A 9,637-nucleotide genomic window follows, 5' to 3' on the forward strand; every position below is an offset into this window, starting at 1 on the left:
TTGTAGCATTGTAGCCTATTATTATATTTGTCGCTAGTCCCAATGTATTTCCCTACCTTTTCCCTAGGTAGAAAGACAAAACACATTCCAGAGGCTCCAAGCAGGGGGGCCAAGGCTCCTATCTCATCTTGGTTTTTCCTGGGAACCAAGGTTGGAACCTGTCACTGTTGAGTAAGAAACGACACAGACTCCCCAGAAGGCTGGTTTGCACAGCATCTCGCTTTACTTCGAAATTCTCTCACTTTATATACAGACAGACCACATTGGTCAATTAATCAACACATTTCACCTGCTTGGCTAATTAACAAAAACACCTTTCTTATAAACAATCTTTGAGAAAAACAGGGAAACAGAGAGTAGGAAACCACCACCTGCAGGTTGTTTATAATAACAAGCTATCATTGTTTCTCTGCAACTCCCTAAAGTCTCACAAACCAATCCTGGGAAAACTTATCTAGTTTTTTCGCTCTCTGACCAGGCTGTCACATCCACAGGTCCCCCTATTTGTTTAAAGGAGGAGGTGGTGTTTGTAGTCCTCTGAGGGGCCCCTTGCAGGAAGGAGAACAAACACAGCTCCAGAGGTTCCTCTAGCAGTTGCTAGTTGTCAGTCAGAACCTCAATTGGACGCGGATTTAAAATGGTCTGAGAGATCGGATCTTGTGATTCTCTTCTATAAGAAATACACTATCAACCTTAAAATTGGTTACCTATTCTAATACAATCTCAATACTAAGTCTAATATAGTAACAACTTATCATTAATTTGTTCAAAGAACCAACAGTCTTAGCCTGCTAACAGTCCTTTTTCAGAAGCAAAGAAAGGATGAAATGTTCACTCCCCACTCATGGAGGGGCCATCTGATTGATGGTCATCATCTTGATCATCGTTCGGAGGTTGCCTGTTTGCCACGTTCTGTTTTTGGTGTCGCAAATCGGGTGGACACACCTTGCAGGTACCCATCATACTCCACTATCTGTGGAAACACATGCATACCCGCAGCCCCAAGTGATAAGGTCGTACAGGCCCTCCCACTTATTAGTGGCTAGGTCCCGTATCTGGACTTTTGCTCAAGGCAGGTGTGTCTCACCTGAAGAATGCAACAAGAGAAAATTATTTAAAATGACAGGGTTCTCTGAATTCTGTGGCACTATACAGTGGTTTTATATAGAGCTTTTTCCAATGGACTTTGTGGGGTTTCTCCAGGCATCCCCCGCTTTTTTGTTGGGTTTTTTTGTTTGTTTGGTTTTTTTTGTTTGTTTGTTTGTCGATTGAAGGCACGGTGAAGGCAAACTTTGGTTTGTCATCAGGATGCAAAGGAATTGTGAAAAACAATCCTTCAAATCAACAATCAAGATCTCCCATCCCGCAGGGATCATGATGGGTGAGGGCATACCAAGCTGCAATGCCCCCATGCTTTCCATCACTGCATTAATTTTCCGGAGGTCCTGTAACAACCTCCATTTCCCAGATTTTTCCTTTATCACAAAGACAGGAGTATTCCAGGGACTAGTAGAAGGCTCAATGTGTTCCTGTTGAAGTTGTTCCTGAACCAATTCATGAAGAGAGACCAATTTTTCTTTTGTCAGGGGCCACTAGTGAACCCAAATGGGTTTGTCCACCAGCCACCGTAAAGGCAGTGTAGAATATGTTCTGCCCTTCAACGCAGTGAGCCCAATCAAAAATCCATCCCAATTCGCACCCCCCAGGGGCAGCCAATACATCCTGCCTCCATAAATTGATCAGAGTTGGAATGACATAGGGCCGAAATGCAGCTGTCTGCCCATTCGTGTCACCGATCAGCACAGACCATTGGCTTACCAATGCACATGCTGCACCCCCTAACCATTTGATGGCTGACCCTACAGGAGCCAAAGGCCACGTAGGAGGCCACGCAGAGAGGGAGATGACTATCACATCCTCCCCTCTGTCGATCAAACCTTGAAGCCTGATCCTCGGTGGGCAGGCATTTGGTAGGGTCAGGGTACACACCATCTGGAGTCGCCGAGCAGAAATATCCGCAGACCAGAGGACTTGTGGCAGTCCCGTGGATCCGAAGCCACCATTCCCACGAATCCACTGGTCAGTCCTGGGGACACATGACTGAAAAGGCACAAATTGGGCAATCCAAGTCCCTGCCAGAATAGTGACAGGAGGGATGGGTGTGGAAACTGTAGCACAAATTTGACCCAAAAAGCCAGAATCAATGACACCTGGGTGAACAAAGATTCCTTGGTGGGTGACACTAGATCTTGCCACAAGCAGTGCACTCAGTCCTTGTCCCAAAGGTCTGAACACATCCAAAGGAACCCTATGTTCACGACAGGATTCTAAGATGACTCCGGTTGCGGTATGTACATCCACCCCGGCGGAGCCATGGGTGCTGCCTCTGAGATGGCTGGGCAGGGCTGAGCCGGTGTCATGCCCTGAAGAATCACTTGTGTCAGAGCACAATTCCCCTGTGCGCTCATCTTCCCATTTCCCGGGGCCTACCTCTCGGGATCTCCTCTGGTCAAGGTGACCCCGAAGTGTGTTAAAAGTCTCTTTTCCCCAACCCAGCTGTCAAAGAAGGAGTCAGAAGTCTTCGGCTCGCATTCTCAAGGTTGTTTATTATTTCTTATCTGAAACATTTTTCTGTCTGGCTTGCCGAGGTCTGTTCAGCAGGTCAGTCCGAGGCACACACCCCTCCCATGGGGCTGGTGTTATCTTTTATACTATAAACTACGTATTAGATATTTACAGTTATGTTCCAATACCTATCACCTATGTTAGACAGTGACTTTCTACTTTACACTAATCCTAGAGTGCTACCATCACCAAGAAGATGGAGGCTAGGAAGAAGAAGAACAGGACAATGCCTAAATTCCTCCATCTTGCCTCCTAGACCCCTATAGTAAAATTCTTCAAAATTTTTCTTTTCACCCTATAACTACTACTATTATGCTATCTAAACTTTTGTGACCTTTAATTCCTCATATAAAGGTGGCAATTTGTTCCATGGGTCAAACTCAAAGCCACAGGGGTCTTTGGCTGAATGCCAGGGTCTCCAACCCCCCTGCCAGGGCTTCAAAGCCCCCTGTCTGGGGCTCAGATCATCCAGGACCCCTCAGAGGGATGTCCTGGGCTCTGACACCTTCCAAAGATTGGCCATTAGCATGATATTTAGACCTACATAGGGTTGAATAATGACCTGCCCTTAGGCATCTAGAGCACAAGAAAGCAGTACTTGGTCCTGTTTGTTTGCGTGTTCCTTGCTTTTTCTTGCCTTTATTTTTGCTCTTCTGTTGTCCACCCCCTGAGGATATCTGGCCTGGCTGTAAAGCAACCATCAGAGCAGACACTTTATGGTCTACAGCACCTACCTTGACACATGCATTGACCATGTTTGTTAGCGTCGGGTCGCCTGGAAGAGCATCTATGATCTTCTGACACTCACTGTTTGTGTTGTCCTGAGCTAACTGCTTGCATAAAACCTGCCTCAAGGTATCATCCTCAACCTGCTTCTCCAGGGCAGCTGCAAGCTTCTCAACAAATGGCAAAAAGGGTTCATCTGCTCCTTGAGTTATTGACGTATATCGTGGTCTGGGGGAGGCCATTTCAATAGTTCTTAACAATGCATTAAATCCTACCCTTTGACTCTGCTCAAGAACGGCACTCCTAGGTAGCCTGAAAATCAGGATTGGAAAAGGCCTGTTCTCCGAGGAGAACGTCCACCCCCACACAAAACCTAGGATCTCTCTGAGGCAAAAGCCTTTTGCCTGCTGCAACCCTTTCAGCTGCCTGCCTCCAGTTGTCCAGAAAAACCTCAAATTGCACAAGCTGGAACAGTGCCTGAGCAGTATGTTTAATATCAAATGGAGCAAGAAGGTCTGTGTTTAGCACTCTGAGAATCTGCATAACTTGTACGGAGCCAAGGCCATATTTTGCAACCTTCTCCTGCAAATCTTGGACCACCGGCCAGGCAATCACATCATGCCTGTCAGCATGTCCTGAATTTGGGACAGCCTTATACACGGGAAAAGCTTGAATCTCTCCTTGTGGCGGAACATGGTCTCCCTGAACCACCTGTGTCTCCTCCACAGATGCTGGATTAACTGTTTGACCGACATCTGTGGCCCCTTCCCCCAGATCTAGTGTGGTGTCAGCTTCCCACTGTGGCTTAGGATGGTCCCTCCGGCGCTGGGAATGGCTGCTGCAGGCCACAAGGTGCAAACTCTTGGTGTTTTCCAGGTCCCAGTCCAGAGCAGTCTCGAGTGGTTCCAAGAAAAGGGAAAGAAATGCAGTCTAGGGAAAATTCAGACTGCCTAGCTGAACTAACAAACAAGCAGTAGCAAAAGCAAGAGCAAAGAAGAAGCAAAAGCAAGAGCAAAGCAGGAGCAAGAGCAAAAAGCTAAAAGCCAAAACAAAAGCAGCTCTAAATACTGCCCCGTCTCTGTGTCCCACCGTCTGTGCGGGAGTGAGCAGGCTGATTTCAGACCCAGTCTTGAAGGCACGGAACATAATATCCAGCATAAACAGAATAGACAACTGGGGATAGAAGCATCATAACGTCACCCTAGGACACTCGCCAGCTGATCTTTGCAGGGCAGGGGAAGAACGACCTGCTGGTCTCGGCGGCGATAGTTTCGGTGACACCAGTGGCGATGAAGAGGTCGAAAGCGGTGCAAACAGGGAGGGGCCGTCTCCTGGGCACAGCTGAGACGCAGCTATTGCTCTCGGCGGTGTTGGTTTTGCAGGAGGAGGAGACGTCTGCCTCACAGACTCGTAGGGACAAGGATATGTTGGCGGAATATAATTTCTAGACTAGAGATAGGTTCTGCGGGGAGTCCCCATGCCCCCTGCCCGTCTGCACAGAGCTGGAAAAAAGCCGGCAGCCACCCGGTCTGGTGATCCTCCCCCTGGCGTGTTGGCGCCCCCATAGGCAACATCCTGGCCCTCTGAGGTCCCCACTTTTGACTCGCTGTCCCCCTGGGTGTGGCCTCAGAAGACATGGGACAGGAGTCCCCATACAAGCATAAGTCGAGGCACGGTGGAATCCCCTTTAGTTACTTCCAAGACCCGGTGGCCCAATGCCTCCCACAAGTGCGGACTAAAAGCAGTGTCCACATCCACCGGAAAGTCATGAGATTTGGCCCAGGCTAACGGAGCGCAGAGCAAATCATCCGACACAGAGACTCCTGTGGATGCAATGGGACAGAGAGAGAGAAATGGCAAGCGTTTCTCACAGCGGCTTGTGAGAAATTTTAGGGAGTTGGAAAGATGTGATAACTTGTTAAGTATAAACAATCTGCAGGTGGTGTTTTTCTACTTCGTCTTTCTGTTCTTCTCAAGGACAGTGTGCAAGGAAGACGTTTCTGTTAGTTAGCCAATCAAATAGAACCTATCGTATCACTCTACAAAAACCGTGCGATTCTCTTGAATAAAGCCTTCTTTGCTCTTTCTACGATATTGCCTCCCGCCTGTTCCTGTGTCATTCTCGGCGCAAGAGTGACAGACTCCCGTTAAGGAAATCATGTCCCTCCACACAGAAACAATTGCATGTTCTTCTTTAGAAGTGTGACTCCCCATCGTGGAAACACTGGCCCCCAACCTCCAGCAAAACGTACGGACTGTCCACTGTGCTGGGGAATTCGTTCCCACCCACACTTCTAAGCTATCAGGGCAAAACCATGATCCCAGTCCCTTCCAGGAGGACGGAGGGAAAGGTCGTTACCTCTCTGGGGGAACGGAGGCTGTCCAGAAGCAGGTGGACCACGCAGGTGCCGCGGGGTCCTGATGGAATTACAGCGGCGTCCGATGCATCTGTGTCCGTCCCGTGATCAACGAGGGGCCGATTGATGCGATACACGGTGTGGTCACCAGATGTCGGTGTTGAGTAAGAAACAAAGACTCACCACATGGCTGGTTTGCACAGCGCAGCAGCTTTACTTTGGATTCTCCTTTTTATACACTGTTCCAATACAGATAGACCTGGTTGGTCAATTAACACATTTCACCTGATTGGCTAATTAACAAGACGCCTTTCTTATAAACAATCTTTGAGAAAAACAAGAAAACAGACAGTAGGAAACCACCACCTGCAGGTTGTTTATAATAACAAGCTATCATTGTTTCTCTGCAACTCCCTAAAGTCTCACAAGACAATTCTGGGAAAACTTATCTAGTTTTTTCGCTCTCTGACCAGGCTGTCACATCCACGCTCCCAGCGCTGTAATTTTTCCTTATTCAGTCTTCTGTTGTATTTTTGTTGAGGTTTAATAAACCTTTGAAATTTTAAAAGTGAGCATCGTTTCTCACGCAATCAAATTGCATCCCTTTCTGGGCTGTTATTAGCACTGCCTCCCTAACAGACATACAGTGTCCACACAGACAATAATAGGCACACATACACAGAGACACAGTACACAAAGAGGCACGCAGCACAGACACAATGAACCCAGCACACACACTGGACCATCCTGGACCCAAGTCTCTTCCCATCCTTTTTCCAGTGGTTCAATATCTATTTCAATGGAGAATTTGGAATATCATCTCCCACTTTAGTTTTAGAAGAAACCGCCCCCATATTCAGTATTATAAGCAAATACAAGCAAATACAATTACCTCAGAGATGTGCAATGGTTTCCAGGATGTAATGGGGGAAAGAGAAGGGGGACTGCCAAGCCTGCAATCACTGAAACTGACACAAGAGGGCACTTCAAGTCTACAAACATGACTTCAACCACGCATGCAAAAATAAGGCAACATTCAAGAAAACTCCAAAACTCCAGCACTCAATCACACTTCAACACTCTCTCAGCAAAGGAATATTATACCACAGGTGTCCCTGTGTTAATATGCCAGAAAACTCAAATCAACACACACCACTCTCATAGACAAACACCCCCTATCAGAGTTCAAGAATGCAAAGAATGCAAAACAGTTGGAAAAAACAACATAAAAGCAGCTCCAGACAAGGCCAGGGCCAGGTTCCGGTACTTTAAACGGAGCCTGGGGTTTTTTTCCCTTCTTTCTTCCTTCTTCCTTCCGCCCGAGCCAAAGTGGTGGCAGCCGCATACCACTGAACTGCATGACTGGGGAAAGGGCGCATAGTGTTCATGGTGGCATGAAATGACAATTTTTTTTCTCTCTCTTTTTCTCTCTTTCGTGAAACTACAAGCTCAGACAGATATAAAACTGCTTTAAGTTTCCTGATCCTGTTGCCTTGAGAGGCTACCTGGAACAGAGGCTAGACAGTGTTAAAGTGTAGGGGGATAGAATATAACAAAATAAAGATAGTGCAGAAAGTAATTTCACCCCTAAGGAGTTGCAGCTGGGCCAATTACCGAATATTAGGAACAGGCCTGACTTTAACAGGCCACAGCTGTAACCAATAAGAAGAGTGCTATAAAAGAGTGAGTTGGGTACTTGGTGAGGAAGAGAGAGTCAGTGCTCTGAAGAGCTGCCCATGGAACCACACCAAGAAGGTATGAAACTTTTGTGATAAGGAGACAACAATATGGAACTTTTGCAATAATATGACAACATTAAAGGAATAAAGTAGGTATTTACTAAAAGGCCTTCAAAGGATACACCTTGGGCAGTAGAAGAGCCCGGCCGTGGCTGCACCCAAGATGGACGGCGTGTCACAAGTTTTCACACTTTTATAATTTTTGGTCCATTTACAAATTGGGGTTCATTGTCCAATTACAGATTCAGATGATGAAGTCCCATCCTCCAAGTTTTCTCTCCTCAATTCGCTGTTGTTTATACGTTTATGGACCCAAAGGTGCAATGGTGTCCTTGGTTCTCAGGTTGGAAAATGATTGCTTTGTCTAACTAAAACTGTGAAGAGAACTTGCTAACACTTTATATGAAGTTCAGAGTCACACACTAAGGGAGTACAGAATCTGAAAAATATGAAAGCTAAAATTTAAGGCATCAATCCAGAGGGGACTTGAACCTCCTAATGCTTCCCTTCCTAGGGACGTGAACCCGCAGCACTTCTTGAGGACTCAAACCCCAGATGGGGGAACTCTAACCCCCTTATTTTACAAGATTTAAGTTGTTAAAATGACACCTTTACTTACCCCAGGGATCTTGACGTGAGCTTCTTGATGGTCTGTAGCGGAAAGTCTCTCCCAAGAATTCCTTGGTGCTGCCTGAAGGCCTGTCTACCATAGATCCGCTAAGAATCAAAGGTTGATCTCCTGGCTGGCTCGGCAATAACTGTAACTAAATCTCAAAACCACCCAAATAAGACTCCTTACACCAATTTAGTGTTAAGAAGGCCATCATTTATTACAGGCCTGAGATGGCAAGGGGGATGAATCCTAACCTTGTGTGCACACATGATTTTACAAGTGTGTTGCTTATATACAGTAACTACACGATATTACAATTTGCCCATGTGAAAAATGATACTCACTTTCAAAAAAAAGAAAAGGTTTATTAAAACCTTAACAAAATACAACAGAAGACTGAATAAAGAAAATATTACGGCGCCAGGAGCAAAGGATTTTTCCCACCATGTGCTCGCCCACACAATGGAAGTTTTGCCTTTGAACCGTTTAGCCCCTTCCAAAGTTCTGTCCATCAACTCCTTCTTCGCTGTCCAGTGGTGGAGTTTATGTCCTTAAATCTTGATTGGAGGTCAGCTGTTGCCATAGTAACAAGCTGACCCTCCCAAGTGTCCCAAACCCAGGCCATCCCCTGCTAACAACGCAAGGGGGGTAAAACATAACTGTAAATCTATAACACTTCTCTTAACATAGATACATGATATTTGCCTTTTAATTGTGAGAGTCAACCATTGCATTACTCATCTATCGCAATCCTCTCTTTTCCACAAGTTATTTGGCTTGAACAATTTAACTCAATGAGTCATACTAGCATCTGTTGATGTGGGCAGGGACAGAGGGAACCAAAGGGAAAAAAAAAAATCCCTGTATTTCCCTAGACACCCTTATCTGGAATGAACAAAAGGACATTACAGAGGTCCAGTATGGCTTTTTTCCCCCATCTACCTTGCCTATGGGGTTGCTACCCATAGGAGGTGTCTGTTAGTGGTGAGTACAGAGGCCAAGTCAGTCTTGCCCTCCAATCTCTTTTGTATTAAAAGACAGTTGGGGAATTATAAGGGTCCAGCATGGCCTTTTGCCTCCACCTTACCATGCCTACGGGGTTGCTACCCGCAGCAGGGCTATGGAGTCTCCTTGGTAGCGAACAAAGGGGCCAACCCTGTCTTGCCCTCCTTCCTTTGTCTTATTTTCTTAAAGATGCTGCCCCATTACCTTTTATGGTCCCTTGTGTACTTTCCCTCAACAGATGCTTGTAATTCTTTCACATTAAAACAGGAAAAACAGTTCTCAAGCTGGCTGGTGGAAACCCGAGTCTACTTTTTGGGCGTCTTGTTTTTCTGGTTGTCTTTCAGTCTCTGCTTGAGAGTCAATCTCATTTCCCCCAGCCTGGATGTTATAGTCCATTGTTTGGGTTCTCTGGCAGTGGGGTTTTGAAGTTTATTTGTTTAAGAAATTGTTTAAAATGTTGTAATGGTTTGTTCCTATCCACCCCTGTTCAGCTTTCCTAATAGTCTCTGCCTAAAGTTGTTTACCACCTGTCTTCCTGCCTTTCCCCATGTCAGTTCTGGATCCTTCCCTGT

General features: G+C 46.1%; 1 long non-coding RNA gene across 1 annotated transcript; it reads right to left on the bottom strand.

Annotated features, from left to right (window-relative positions):
• Positions 1–243: 243 nt before the first annotated feature.
• LOC135289044 (uncharacterized) lies at positions 244–6,625 on the bottom strand. The gene is made up of 3 exons (XR_010351854.1): positions 6,601–6,625; positions 5,711–5,947; positions 244–5,174 (listed from the first exon to the last, which is right to left on the bottom strand). It is a non-coding gene; the product is annotated as an uncharacterized LOC135289044 (long non-coding RNA).
• Positions 6,626–9,637: the final 3,012 nt, after the last annotated feature.

This window comes from Passer domesticus, chromosome W (genome assembly GCF_036417665.1).
Source record: "Passer domesticus isolate bPasDom1 chromosome W, bPasDom1.hap1, whole genome shotgun sequence".
NCBI classification, from domain to species: domain Eukaryota; kingdom Metazoa; phylum Chordata; class Aves; order Passeriformes; family Passeridae; genus Passer; species Passer domesticus.